This window comes from Lissotriton vulgaris, chromosome 11 (assembly GCF_964263255.1).
Source record: "Lissotriton vulgaris chromosome 11, aLisVul1.2, whole genome shotgun sequence".
In the NCBI taxonomy this organism is placed as follows: Eukaryota; Metazoa; Chordata; class Amphibia; order Caudata; family Salamandridae; genus Lissotriton; species Lissotriton vulgaris.
The window spans coordinates 482,288,232-482,300,511 of NC_141699.1; the positions used below are offsets into that span (position 1 = coordinate 482,288,232).

Consider the following 12,280-nt stretch of genomic DNA (forward strand, 5'->3'; position numbering starts at 1 on the left):
AAACACTTCCTAGGTGTGGGAATAGTTTCAATGTTTACATCTAGTTTGAGTTTTTGCCATTTAACTCTGTGACTTGATGAGGATTGCGTAAAAAGAAGTGAACATTTACTTAACTAAACCAAATGGTGTTCATGCAAAATCTCATGACGCTGCAAGCAGGATTCGAACCTACGCGGGGAAACCCCATTGGATTTCAAGTCCAACGCCTTAACCACTCGGCCATCACAGCTGCGTGAGTATGATGTCACAGTTGTCGAATACGAGCCATGCACTACTCACGTCAGGCCGAGACATAAAAAATAAAGTAACAGAAGGACGGGGCACGTACCAGCAGTGCCCTGTTGTCCTCACTTATTTTGCATGCTTTCATACAATTAATAAAAATAGCAATACGCATCACTCAAAGTGAGTGACAGGGCACAGATGAGCGGTAATCAATCACTGCACATTTCTATCCTCGTATCCCTATATTACGGTGGTGGCAACGGGCCCTTAAGTGTACTCAGAAAGAGTCCAAAAGCTTAAACAAGACACGCTTCATAAAAAAAAGTACTCTTTTCATGACTTGTCTAGATCAGGCAGGACAGGTCCAGACTACAAACCCTTCCGAACCACCTGCTCTCTAAAACACTTCCTGGGTGTAGAAATTGTCTCAATGTTTACATCTAGTTTGAGTTTTTGCAGTTTAACTCTGTGACTTGATGAGGATTGCGTAATGAGAAGTGAACATTTACTTAACTAAATCAAATGGGGTTCATGCAAATTCTCATCCCGCTGCAAGCAGGATTCGAACTTACGCGGGGAAACCCCATTGGATTTCAAGTCCAACGCCTTAACCACTCGGCCATCGCAGCTGCGTGAGTATGATGTCACTGTTGTCGTATACGAGCCATGCGCTACTCATGTCAGGTGGAGACCTAATAAATAAAGTAACGGAAGGACGGGGCGCATACCAGCAGTGCCCTGTTGTCCTCACTTATTTCGTAATACTTTCATACAATTAATAAAAATAGCAATATGCATCACTCAAAATGAGTGACAGGGCACAGATGAGCGGTAATCAGTCACTGCACATTTCTACCCTCTTTTCCCTATATTACAGCGGTGGCAACGGGCCCTTAATTGTACTCAGAAAGAGTCCAAAAGCCTAAACAAGACACGCTTCATAAAAAAAATTACTCTTTTCGTAACTTGTCTAGATCAGGCAGGATAGGTCCAGACTACAAACCCTTCCGAGCCACCTGCTCTCTAAAACACTTCCTAGGTGTGAAAATAGTTTCAATGTTTACATCTAGTTTGAGTTTTTGCCATTTAACTCTGTGACTTGATGAGGATTGCGTAACAAGAAGTGAACATTTACTTAACTAAACCAAATGGTGTTCATGCAAAATCTCTTGACGCTGCAAGCAGGATTCGAACCTACGCAGGGAAACCCCATTGGATTTCAAGTCCAACGCCTTAACCACTCGGCCATCGCAGCTGCATGAGTATGATGTCACTGTTGTCGTATAAGAGCCATGCGCTACTTATGTCAGGCCGAGACCTAAAAAATAAAGTAACGGAAGAACGGGGCACGTACCAGCAGTGCACTGTTGTCCTCACTTATTTCGCATACTTTCATACAATTAATAAAAATAGCAATACGCATCACTCAAAGTGAGTGACAGGGCACAGATGAGCGGTAATCAATCACTGCACATTTCTACCCTTGTTTCCCTATATTACTGCGGTGGCAACGGGCCCTTAAGTGTTCTCAGAAAGAGTCCAAAAGCTTAAACAAGACACGCTTCATAAAAAAAAGTTCTCTTTTCATAACTTGTCTAGATCAGGCAGGACAGGTCCAGACTACAAACCCTTCCGAGCCACCTACTCTCTAAAACACTTCCTGGGTGTAGAAATTGTCTCAATGTTTACATCTAGTTTGAGTTTTTGCAGTTTAACTCTGTGACTTGATGAGGATTGCGTAATGAGAAGTGAACATTTACTTAACTAAACCAAATGGTGTTCATGCAAAATCTCATGCCGCTGCAAGCAGGATTCAAACCTACGTGGGGAAACCCCATTGGATTTCAAGTCCAACGCCTTAACCACTCGGCCATCGCAGCTGTGTGAGTATGATGTCACTGTTGTCGTATACGAGCCATGCGCTACTCATGTCAGGTGGAGACCTAATAAATAAAGTAACGGAAGGACGGGGCACATACCAGCAGTGCCCTGTTGTCCTCACTTATTTCGCAAACTTTCATACAATTAATAAAAATAGCAATATGCATCACTCAAAATGAGTGACAGGGCACAGATGAGCGGTAATCAATCACTGCACATTTCTATCCTCGTTTCCCTATATTACGGCGGTGGCAATGGGCCCTTAAGTGTACTCAGAAAGAGTCCAAAAGCTTAAACAAGACACGCTTCATAAAAAAAGTACTCTTTTCATGACTTGTCTAGATCAGGCAGGACAGGTCCAGACTACGAACCCTTCCGAGCCACCTGCTCTCTAAAACACTTCCTGGGTGTGGAAATTGTCTCAATGTTTACATCTAGTTTGAGTTTTTGCCGTTTAACTCTGTGACTTGATGAGGATTGTGTAACGAGAAGTGAACATTTACTTAACTAAACCAAATGGTGTTCATGCAAGATCTCATGACGCTGCAAGCAGGATTCGAACCTGCAAGGGGAAACCCCATTGGGTTTCAAGTCCAACAACTTAACCACTCAGCCATCGCAGCTGCATGAGTATGATGTCACTGTTGTCGTATACGAGCCATGCGCTACTCATGTCAGGCCGAGACCTAAAAAGTAAAGTAACAGAAGGACGGGGCACGTACCAGCAGTGCCCTGTTGTCCTCACTTATTTCGCATACTTTCATACAATTAATAAAAATAGCAATATGCATCACTCAAAATGAGTGACAGGGCACAGATGAGCGGTAATCAATCACTGCACATTTCTATCCTCGTTTCCCTATATTACGGCGGTGGCAATGGGCCCTTAAGTGTACTCAGAAAGAGTCCAAAAGCTTAAACAAGACACGCTTCATAAAAAAAGTACTCTTTTCATGACTTGTCTAGATCAGGCAGGACAGGTCCAGACTACGAACCCTTCCGAGCCACCTGCTCTCTAAAACACTTCCTGGGTGTGGAAATTGTCTCAATGTTTACATCTAGTTTGAGTTTTTGCCGTTTAACTCTGTGACTTGATGAGGATTGTGTAACGAGAAGTGAACATTTACTTAACTAAACCAAATGGTGTTCATGCAAGATCTCATGACGCTGCAAGCAGGATTCGAACCTGCAAGGGGAAACCCCATTGGGTTTCAAGTCCAACAACTTAACCACTCAGCCATCGCAGCTGCATGAGTATGATGTCACTGTTGTCGTATACGAGCCATGCGCTACTCATGTCAGGCCGAGACCTAAAAAGTAAAGTTACAGAAGGACGGGGCACGTACCAGCAGTGCCCTGTTGTCCTCACTTATTTCGCATACTTTCATACAATTAATAAAAATAGCAAAACGCATCACACAAAGTGAGTGACAGGGCACAGATGAGCGGTAATAAATCTCTGCACATTTCTACTCTTGTTTCCCTATATTAAGGCGGTGGCAACTGGCCCTTAATTGTACTCAAAAAGAGTCCAAAAGCCTAAACAAGACACGCTTCATAAAAAAAATTACTCTTTTCGTAACTTGTCTAGATCAGGCAGGATAGGTCCAGACTACAAACCCTTCCGAGCCACCTGCTCTCTAAAACACTTCCTAGGTGTGGAAATAGTTTCAATGTTTACATCTAGTTTGAGTTTTTGCCATTTAACTCTGTGACTTGATGAGGATTGCGTAACAAGAAGTGAACATTTACTTAACTAAACCAAATGGTGTTCATGCAAAATCTCATGACGCTGCAAGCAGGATTCGAACCTACGCGGGGAAACCCCATTGGATTTCAAGTCCAACGCCTTAACCACTCGGCCATCGCAGCTGCATGAGTATGATGTCACTGTTGTCGTATAAGAGCCATGCGCGACTTATGTCAGGCCGAGACCTAAAAAATAAAGTAACGGAAGGACGGGGCACGTACCAGCAGTGCACTGTTGTCCTCACTTATTTCGCATACTTTCATACAATTAATAAAAATAGCAATACGCATCACTCAAAGTGAGTGACAGGGCACAGATGAGCGGTAATCAATCACTGCACATTTCTACCCTCGTTTCCCTATATTACTGCGGTGGCAACGGGCCCTTAATTGTACTCAGAAAGAGTCCAAAAGCCTAAACAAGACACGCTTCATAAAAAAATTACTCTTTTCGTAACTCGTCTAGATCAGGCAGGATAGGTCTAGACTACAAACCCTTCCGAGCCACCTGCTCTCTAAAACACTTCCTAGGTGTGGAAATAGTTTCAATGTTTACATCTAGTTTGAGTTTTTGCCATTTAACTCTGTGACTTGATGAGGATTGCGCAACGAGAAGTGAACATTTCCTTAACTTAACCAAATGGTGTTCATGCAAAATCACACTACGCTGCAAGCAGGATTCGAACCTGCGCAGGAAAACCCCATTGGATTTCAAGACCAACGCCTTAACCACTCGGCCATCGCAGCTGCATGAGTATGATGTCACTGTTGTCGTATACGAGCCATACGCTGCTCACGTCAGGCCGAGACCTAAAAATTAAAGTAACGGCAGGACGGGCAACGTACCAGCAGTGCCCTGTATCCCCCACTTATTTTGAATGCTTTCATACAATTATTAAAAATAGCAACAAGCATCACTCAAAGTGAGGGTCAGGGCACAGATGAACGGTAATCAAACACTGCGCATTTTTACCCTCTTTTCCATATATTACGGCGGTGTTAACGGGCCCTTAAGTGTACTAAGAAAGAGTCCAAAAGCATAAACAAGACACGCTTCATAAAAAAAATAATAATTTTTTTCGTGACTTGTCTAGATCATGCAGGACAGGTCCAGACTACAAACCCTTCCGAGGCACCTGCTCTCTAAAACACTTCCTGGGTGTGGAAATTGTCTCAATGTTTACATCTAGTTTGAGTTTTTGCCGTTTAACTCTGTGACTTGATGAGGATTGCGTAACAAGAAGTGAACACTTACTTAACTAAACCAAATGGTGTTCATGCAAAATCTCACAACGCTGCAAGCAGGATTCGAACCTACACGGGGAAACCCCATTGGATTTCAAGTCCAACGCCTTAACCACGCGGCCATCGCAGGTGCGTGAGTATGATGTCACAGTTGTCGTATACGAGCCATGCACTACTCACGTCAGGCCGCGACATAAAAAATAAAGTAACAGAAGGCAGGGGCACGTACCAGCAGTGACCTGTTGTCCTCACTTATTTTGCATACTTTCATACAATTAATAAAAATAGCAATACGCATCACTCAAAGTGAATGACAGGGCACAGATGAGCGGTAATCAATCACTGCACATTTCTATCCTCGTATCCCTATATTACGGCGGTGGCAACGGGCCCTTAAGTGTTCTCAGAAAGAGTCCAAAAGCTTAAACAAGACACGCTTCATAAAAAAAGTACTCTTTTCATGACTTGTCTAGATCAGGCAGGACAGGTCCAGACTACGAACCCTTCCGAGCCACCTACTCTCTAAAACACTTCCTGGGTGTAGAAATTGTCTCAATGTTTACATCTAGTTTGAGTTTTTGCAGTTTAACTCTGTGACTTGATGAGGATTGCGTAATGAGAAGTGAACATTTACTTAACTAAACCAAATGGTGTTCATGCAAAATCTCATGCCGCTGCAAACAGGATTCAAACCTACGTGGGGAAACCCCATTGGATTTCAAGTCCAACGCCTTAACCACTCGGCCATCGCAGCTGCGTGAGTAAGATGTCACTGTTGTCGTATACGAGCCATGCGCTACTCATGTCAGGTGGAGACCTAATAAATAAAGTAACGGAAGGACGGGGCACATACCAGCAGTGCCCTGTTGTCCTCACTTATTTCGCAAACTTTCATACAATTAATAAAAATAGCAATATGCATCACTCAAAATGAGTGACAGGGCACAGATGAGCGGTAATCAATCACTGCACATTTCTATCCTCGTTTCCCTATATTACGGCGGTGGCAACGGGCCCTTAAGTGTACTCAGAAAGAGTCCAAAAGCTTAAACAAGACACGCTTCATAAAAAAAGTACTCTTTTCATGACTTGTCTAGATCAGGCAGGACAGGTCCAGACTACGAACCCTTCCGAGCCACCTGCTCTCTAAAACACTTCCTGGGTGTGGAAATTGTCTCAATGTTTACATCTAGTTTGAGTTTTTGCCGTTTAACTCTGTGACTTGATGAGGATTGTGTAACGAGAAGTGAACATTTACTTAACTAAACCAAATGGTGTTCATGCAAAATCTCATGACGCTGCAAGCAGGATTCGAACCTGCAAGGGGAAACCCCATTGGGTTTCAAGTCCAACACCTTAACCACTCAGCCATCGCAGCTGCATGAGTATGATGTCACTGTTGTCGTATACGAGCCATGCGCTACTCATGTCAGGCCGAGACCTAAAAAGTAAAGTAACAGAAGGACGGGGCACGTACCAGCAGTGCCCTGTTGTCCTCACTTATTTCGCATACTTTCATACAATTAATAAAAATAGCAAAACGCATCACACAAAGTGAGTGACAGGGCACAGATGAGCGGTAATCAATCTCTGCACATTTCTACTCTTGTTTCCCTATATTACGGCGGTGGCAACGGGCCCTTAATTGTACTCAAAAAGAGTCCAAAAGCCTAAACAAGACACGCTTCATAAAAAAAATTACTCTTTTCGTAACTTGTCTAGATCAGGCAGGATAGGTCCAGACTACAAACCCTTCCGAGCCATCTGCTCTCTAAAACACTTCCTAGGTGTGGAAATAGTTTCAATGTTTACATCTAGTTTGAGTTTTTGCCATTTAACTCTGTGACTTGATGAGGATTGCGTAACAAGAAGTGAACATTTACTTAACTAAACCAAATGGTGTTCATGCAAAATCTCATGACGCTGCAAGCAGGATTCGAACCTACGCGGGGAAACCCCATTGGATTTCGAGTCCAACACCTTAACCACTCGGCCATCACAGCTGCGTGAGTATGATGTCACAGTTGTCGAATACGAGCCATGCACTACTCACGTCAGGCCGAGACATAAAAAATAAAGTAACAGAAGGACGGGGCACGTACCAGCAGTGCCCTGTTGTCCTCACTTATTTCGCATACTTTCATACAATTAATAAAAATAGCAATATGCATCACTCAAAATGAGTGACAGGGCACAGATGAGCGGTAATCAATCACTGCACATTTCTATCCTCGTTTCCCTATATTACGGCGGTGGCAACGGGCCCTTAAGTGTACTCAGAAAGAGTCCAAAAGCTTAAACAAGACACGCTTCATAAAAAAAGTACTCTTTTCATGACTTGTCTAGATCAGGCATGACAGGTCCAGACTACGAACCCTTCCGAGCCACCTGCTCTCTAAAACATTTCCTGGGTGTGGAAATTGTCTCAATGTTTACATCTAGTTTGAGTTTTTGCCGTTTAACTCTGTGACTTGATAAGGATTGCGTAACGAGAAGTGAACATTTACTTAACTAAACCAAATGGTGTTCATGCAAAATCTCATAAAGCTGCAAGCAGGATTCGAACCTACGCAGGGAAACCCCATTGGATTTCAAGTCCAACACCTTAAACACTCAGCCATCGCAGCTGCATGAGTATGATGTTACTGTTGTCGTATACGAGCCATGCGCTACTCATGTCAGGCCGAGACCTAAAAAATAAAGTAACAGATGGACGGGGCACGTACCAGCAGTGCCCTGTTGTCCTCACTTATTTCGCATACTTTCACACAATTAATAAAAATAGCAATACGCATCACACAAAGTGAGTGACAGGGCACAGATGAGCGGTAATCAATCTCTGCACATTTCTACCCTCGTTTCCCTATATTACGGCGGTGGCAACGGGCCCTTAATTGTACTCAGAAAGAGTCCAAAAGCCTAAACAAGACACGCTTCATAAAAAAAAATTACTCTTTTCATAACTTGTCTAGATCAGGCAGGATAGGTCCAGACTACAAACCCTTCCGAGCCACCTGCTCTCTAGAACACTTCCTAGGTGTGGAAATAGTTTCAATGTTTACATCTAGTTTGAGTTTTTGCCATTTAACTCTGTGACTTGATGAGGATTTCGTAACGAGAAGTGAACATTTCCTTAACTAAACCAAATGGTGTTCATGCAAAATCACACTACGCTGCAAGCAGGATTCGAACCTGCACAGGGAAACCCCATTGGACTTCGAGTCCAACGCCTTACCCACTCAGCCATCGCAGCTGCATGAGTATGATGTCACTATTGTCGTATACGAGCCATGCTCTGCTCATGTCAGGCCGAGACCAAAAAAATAAAGTAACGGAAGGACGGGGCACGTACCAGCAGTGCCCTGTTGTCCTCACTTATTTCGCATGCTTTCATACAATTAATAAAAATAGCAACATGCATCACTCAAAGTGAGTGAAAGGGCACAGATGAGTGGTAATCAATCACTGCATGTTTCTACCCACTTTTCCCTATATTACGGCTGTGGTAACGGGCCCTTAAGTGTACTAAGAAAGAGTCCAAAAGCCTAAACAAGACATGCTTCATAAAAAAGTACTCTTTTCATGACTTGTCTAGATCAGGCAGGACAGGTTCAGACTACAAACCCTTCCGAGCCACCAGCTCTCTAAAACACTTCCTGGGTGTGGAAATTGTCTCAATGTTTACATCTAGTTTGAGTTTTTTCCATTTAACTCTGTGACTTGATGAGGATTGCGTAACGAGAAGTGAACATTTACTTAACTAAACCAAATGGTGTTCATGCAAAATCACACTACGCTGCAAGCAGGATTCGAACCTGCGCAGAGAAACCAGATTGGATTTCGAGTCCAACGCCTTAACCACTCAGCCATCGCAGCTGCATGAGTATGATGTCACTGTTGTCGTATACGAGCCATACGCTGCTCACGTCAGGCCGAGACCTAAAAATTAAAGTAACGGCAGAACGGGGCACGTACCAGCAGTGCCCTGTATCCCCCACTTATTTTAAATGCTTTCATACAATTAATAAAAATAGCAACAAGCATCACTCAAAGTGAGGGTCAGGGCACAGATGAGCGGTAATCAATCACTGCGCATTTCTACCCTCTTTTCCCTATATTACGGCGGTGATAACGGGCCCTTAAGTGTACTAAGAAAGAGTCCAAAAGCCTAAACTAGACACGCTTCATAAAAAAAATAATTACTCTTTTCGTGACTTGTCTAGATCAGGCAGGACAGGTCCAGACTACGAACCCTTCCGAGCCACCTGCTCTCTAAAACACTTCCTGGGTGTGGAAATTGTCTCAATGTTTACATCTAGTTTGAGTTTTTGCCGTTTAACTCTGTGACTTGATGAGGATTGCGTAACGAGAAGTGAACATTTACTTAACTAAACCAAATGGTGTTCATGCAAAATCTCATGACGCTGCAAGCAGGATTCGAACTTGCACGGGGAAATCCCATTGGGTTTCAAGTCCAACACCTTAACCACTCAGCCATCGCAGCTGTATGAATATGATGTCACTGTTGTCGTATACGAGCCATGCGCTACTCATGTCAGGCCGAGACCTAAAAAGTAAAGTAACAGAAGGACGGGGCACGTACCAGCAGTGCCCTGTTGTCCTCACTTATTTCGCATACTTTCATACAATTAATAAAAATAGCAAAACGCATCACACAAAGTGAGTGACAGGGCACAGATGAGCGGTAATCAATCTCTGCACATTTCTACTCTCGTTTCCCTATATTACGGCGGTGGCAAAGGGCCCTTAATTGTACTCAAAAAGAGTCCAAAAGCCTAAACAAGACACGCTTCATAAAAAAAAATTACTCTTTTCGTAACTTGTCTAGATCAGGCAGGATAAGTCCAGACTACAAACCCTTCCGAGCCACCTGCTCTCTAAAACACTTCCTAGGTGTGGAAATAGTTTCAATGTTTACATCTAGTTTGAGTTTTTGCCATTTAACTCTGTGACTTGATGAGGATTGCGTAAAAAGAAGTGAACATTTACTTAACTAAACCAAATGGTGTTCATGCAAAATCTCATGACGCTGCAAGCAGGATTCGAACCTACGCGGGGAAACCCCATTGGATTTCAAGTCCAACGCCTTAACCACTCGGCCATCACAGCTGCGTGAGTATGATGTCACAGTTGTCGAATACGAGCCATGCACTACTCACGTCAGGCCGAGACATAAAAAATAAAGTAACAGAAGGACGGGGCACGTACCAGCAGTGCCCTGTTGTCCTCACTTATTTTGCATGCTTTCATACAATTAATAAAAATAGCAATACGCATCACTCAAAGTGAGTGACAGGGCACAGATGAGCGGTAATCAATCACTGCACATTTCTATCCTCGTATCCCTATATTACGGTGGTGGCAACGGGCCCTTAAGTGTACTCAGAAAGAGTCCAAAAGCTTAAACAAGACACGCTTCATAAAAAAAAGTACTCTTTTCATGACTTGTCTAGATCAGGCAGGACAGGTCCAGACTACAAACCCTTCCGAGCCACCTGCTCTCTAAAACACTTCCTGGGTGTAGAAATTGTCTCAATGTTTACATCTAGTTTGAGTTTTTGCAGTTTAACTCTGTGACTTGATGAGGATTGCGTAATGAAAAGTGAACATTTACTTAACTAAATCAAATGGGGTTCATGCAAATTCTCATCCCGCTGCAAGCAGGATTCGAACTTACGAGGGGAAACCCCATTGGATTTCAAGTCCAACGCCTTAACCACTCGGCCATCGCAGCTGCGTGAGTATGATGTCACTGTTGTCGTATACGAGCCATGCGCTACTCATGTCAGGTGGAGACCTAATAAATAAAGTAACGGAAGGACGGGGCGCATACCAGCAGTGCCCTGTTGTCCTCACTTATTTCGTAATACTTTCATACAATTAATAAAAATAGCAATATGCATCACTCAAAATGAGTGACAGGGCACAGATGAGCGGTAATCAGTCACTGCACATTTCTACCCTCTTTTCCCTATATTACGGCGGTGGCAACGGGCCCTTAATTGTACTCAGAAAGAGTCCAAAAGCCTAAACAAGACACGCTTCATAAAAAAAATTACTCTTTTCGTAACTTGTCTAGATCAGGCAGGATAGGTCCAGACTACAAACCCTTCCGAGCCACCTGCTCTCTAAAACACTTCCTAGGTGTGAAAATAGTTTCAATGTTTACATCTAGTTTGAGTTTTTGCCATTTAACTCTGTGACTTGATGAGGATTGCGTAACAAGAAGTGAACATTTACTTAACTAAACCAAATGGTGTTCATGCAAAATCTCATGACGCTGCAAGCAGGATTCGAACCTACGCGGGGAAACCCCATTGGATTTCAAGTCCAACGCCTTAACCACTCGGCCATCGCAGCTGCATGAGTATGATGTCACTGTTGTTGTATAAGAGCCATGCGCTACTTATGTCAGGCCGAGACCTAAAAAATAAAGTAACGGAAGGACGGGGCACGTACCAGCAGTGCACTGTTGTCCTCACTTATTTCGCATACTTTCATACAATTAATAAAAATAGCAATACGCATCACTCAAAGTGAGTGACAGGGCACAGATGAGCGGTAATCAATCACTGCACATTTCTACCCTCGTTTCCCTATATTACTGCGGTGGCAACGGGCCCTTAATTGTACTCAGAAAGAGTCCAAAAGCCTAAACAAGACACGCTTCATAAAAAAAATTACTCTTTTCGTAACTCGTCTAGATCAGGCAGGATAGGTCTAGACTACAAACCCTTCCGAGCCACCTGCTCTCTAAAACACTTCCTAGGTGTGGAAATAGTTTCAATGTTTACATCTAGTTTGAGTTTTTGCCATTTAACTCTGTGACTTGATGAGGATTGCGTAACGAGAAGTGAACATTTCCTTAACTTAACCAAATGGTGTTCATGCAAAATCACACTACGCTGCAAGCAGGATTCGAACCTGCGCAGGAAAACCCCATTGGATTTCAAGACCAACGCCTTAACCACTCGGCCATCGCAGCTGCATGAGTATGATGTCACTGTTGTCGTATACGAGCCATACGCTGCTCACGTCAGGCCGAGACCTAAAAATTAAAGTAACGGCAGGACGGGCAACGTACCAGCAGTGCCCTGTATCCCCCACTTATTTTGAATGCTTTCATACAATTATTAAAAATAGCAACAAGCATCACTCA

The 12,280-nt window shown here is 43.3% G+C and overlaps 12 non-coding genes across 12 annotated transcripts; all 12 read right to left on the reverse strand.

Annotated features, from left to right (window-relative positions):
- Positions 1 to 147: 147 nt before the first annotated feature.
- TRNAS-UGA (transfer RNA serine (anticodon UGA)) lies at positions 148 to 229 on the reverse strand. Its single transcript has one exon. It is a non-coding gene; the product is annotated as a tRNA-Ser (tRNA).
- Positions 230 to 772: 543 nt separating this feature from the next.
- TRNAS-UGA (transfer RNA serine (anticodon UGA)) lies at positions 773 to 854 on the reverse strand. The gene has a single exon. It is a non-coding gene; the product is annotated as a tRNA-Ser (tRNA).
- Positions 855 to 1,398: 544 nt separating this feature from the next.
- Positions 1,399 to 1,480, reverse strand: TRNAS-UGA (transfer RNA serine (anticodon UGA)). Its single transcript has one exon. It is a non-coding gene; the product is annotated as a tRNA-Ser (tRNA).
- A 543-nt stretch (positions 1,481 to 2,023) lies between these two features.
- On the reverse strand, positions 2,024 to 2,105 carry TRNAS-UGA (transfer RNA serine (anticodon UGA)). The gene has a single exon. It is a non-coding gene; the product is annotated as a tRNA-Ser (tRNA).
- A 1,791-nt stretch (positions 2,106 to 3,896) lies between these two features.
- Positions 3,897 to 3,978, reverse strand: TRNAS-UGA (transfer RNA serine (anticodon UGA)). Its single transcript has one exon. It is a non-coding gene; the product is annotated as a tRNA-Ser (tRNA).
- Positions 3,979 to 4,520: 542 nt separating this feature from the next.
- TRNAS-UGA (transfer RNA serine (anticodon UGA)) lies at positions 4,521 to 4,602 on the reverse strand. The gene has a single exon. It is a non-coding gene; the product is annotated as a tRNA-Ser (tRNA).
- Positions 4,603 to 7,021: 2,419 nt separating this feature from the next.
- Positions 7,022 to 7,103, reverse strand: TRNAS-CGA (transfer RNA serine (anticodon CGA)). Its single transcript has one exon. It is a non-coding gene; the product is annotated as a tRNA-Ser (tRNA).
- Positions 7,104 to 8,271: 1,168 nt separating this feature from the next.
- TRNAS-CGA (transfer RNA serine (anticodon CGA)) lies at positions 8,272 to 8,353 on the reverse strand. Its single transcript has one exon. It is a non-coding gene; the product is annotated as a tRNA-Ser (tRNA).
- A 541-nt stretch (positions 8,354 to 8,894) lies between these two features.
- TRNAS-CGA (transfer RNA serine (anticodon CGA)) lies at positions 8,895 to 8,976 on the reverse strand. Its single transcript has one exon. It is a non-coding gene; the product is annotated as a tRNA-Ser (tRNA).
- Positions 8,977 to 10,148: 1,172 nt separating this feature from the next.
- TRNAS-UGA (transfer RNA serine (anticodon UGA)) lies at positions 10,149 to 10,230 on the reverse strand. Its single transcript has one exon. It is a non-coding gene; the product is annotated as a tRNA-Ser (tRNA).
- A 1,169-nt stretch (positions 10,231 to 11,399) lies between these two features.
- TRNAS-UGA (transfer RNA serine (anticodon UGA)) lies at positions 11,400 to 11,481 on the reverse strand. The gene has a single exon. It is a non-coding gene; the product is annotated as a tRNA-Ser (tRNA).
- Positions 11,482 to 12,024: 543 nt separating this feature from the next.
- TRNAS-UGA (transfer RNA serine (anticodon UGA)) lies at positions 12,025 to 12,106 on the reverse strand. The gene has a single exon. It is a non-coding gene; the product is annotated as a tRNA-Ser (tRNA).
- Positions 12,107 to 12,280: the final 174 nt, after the last annotated feature.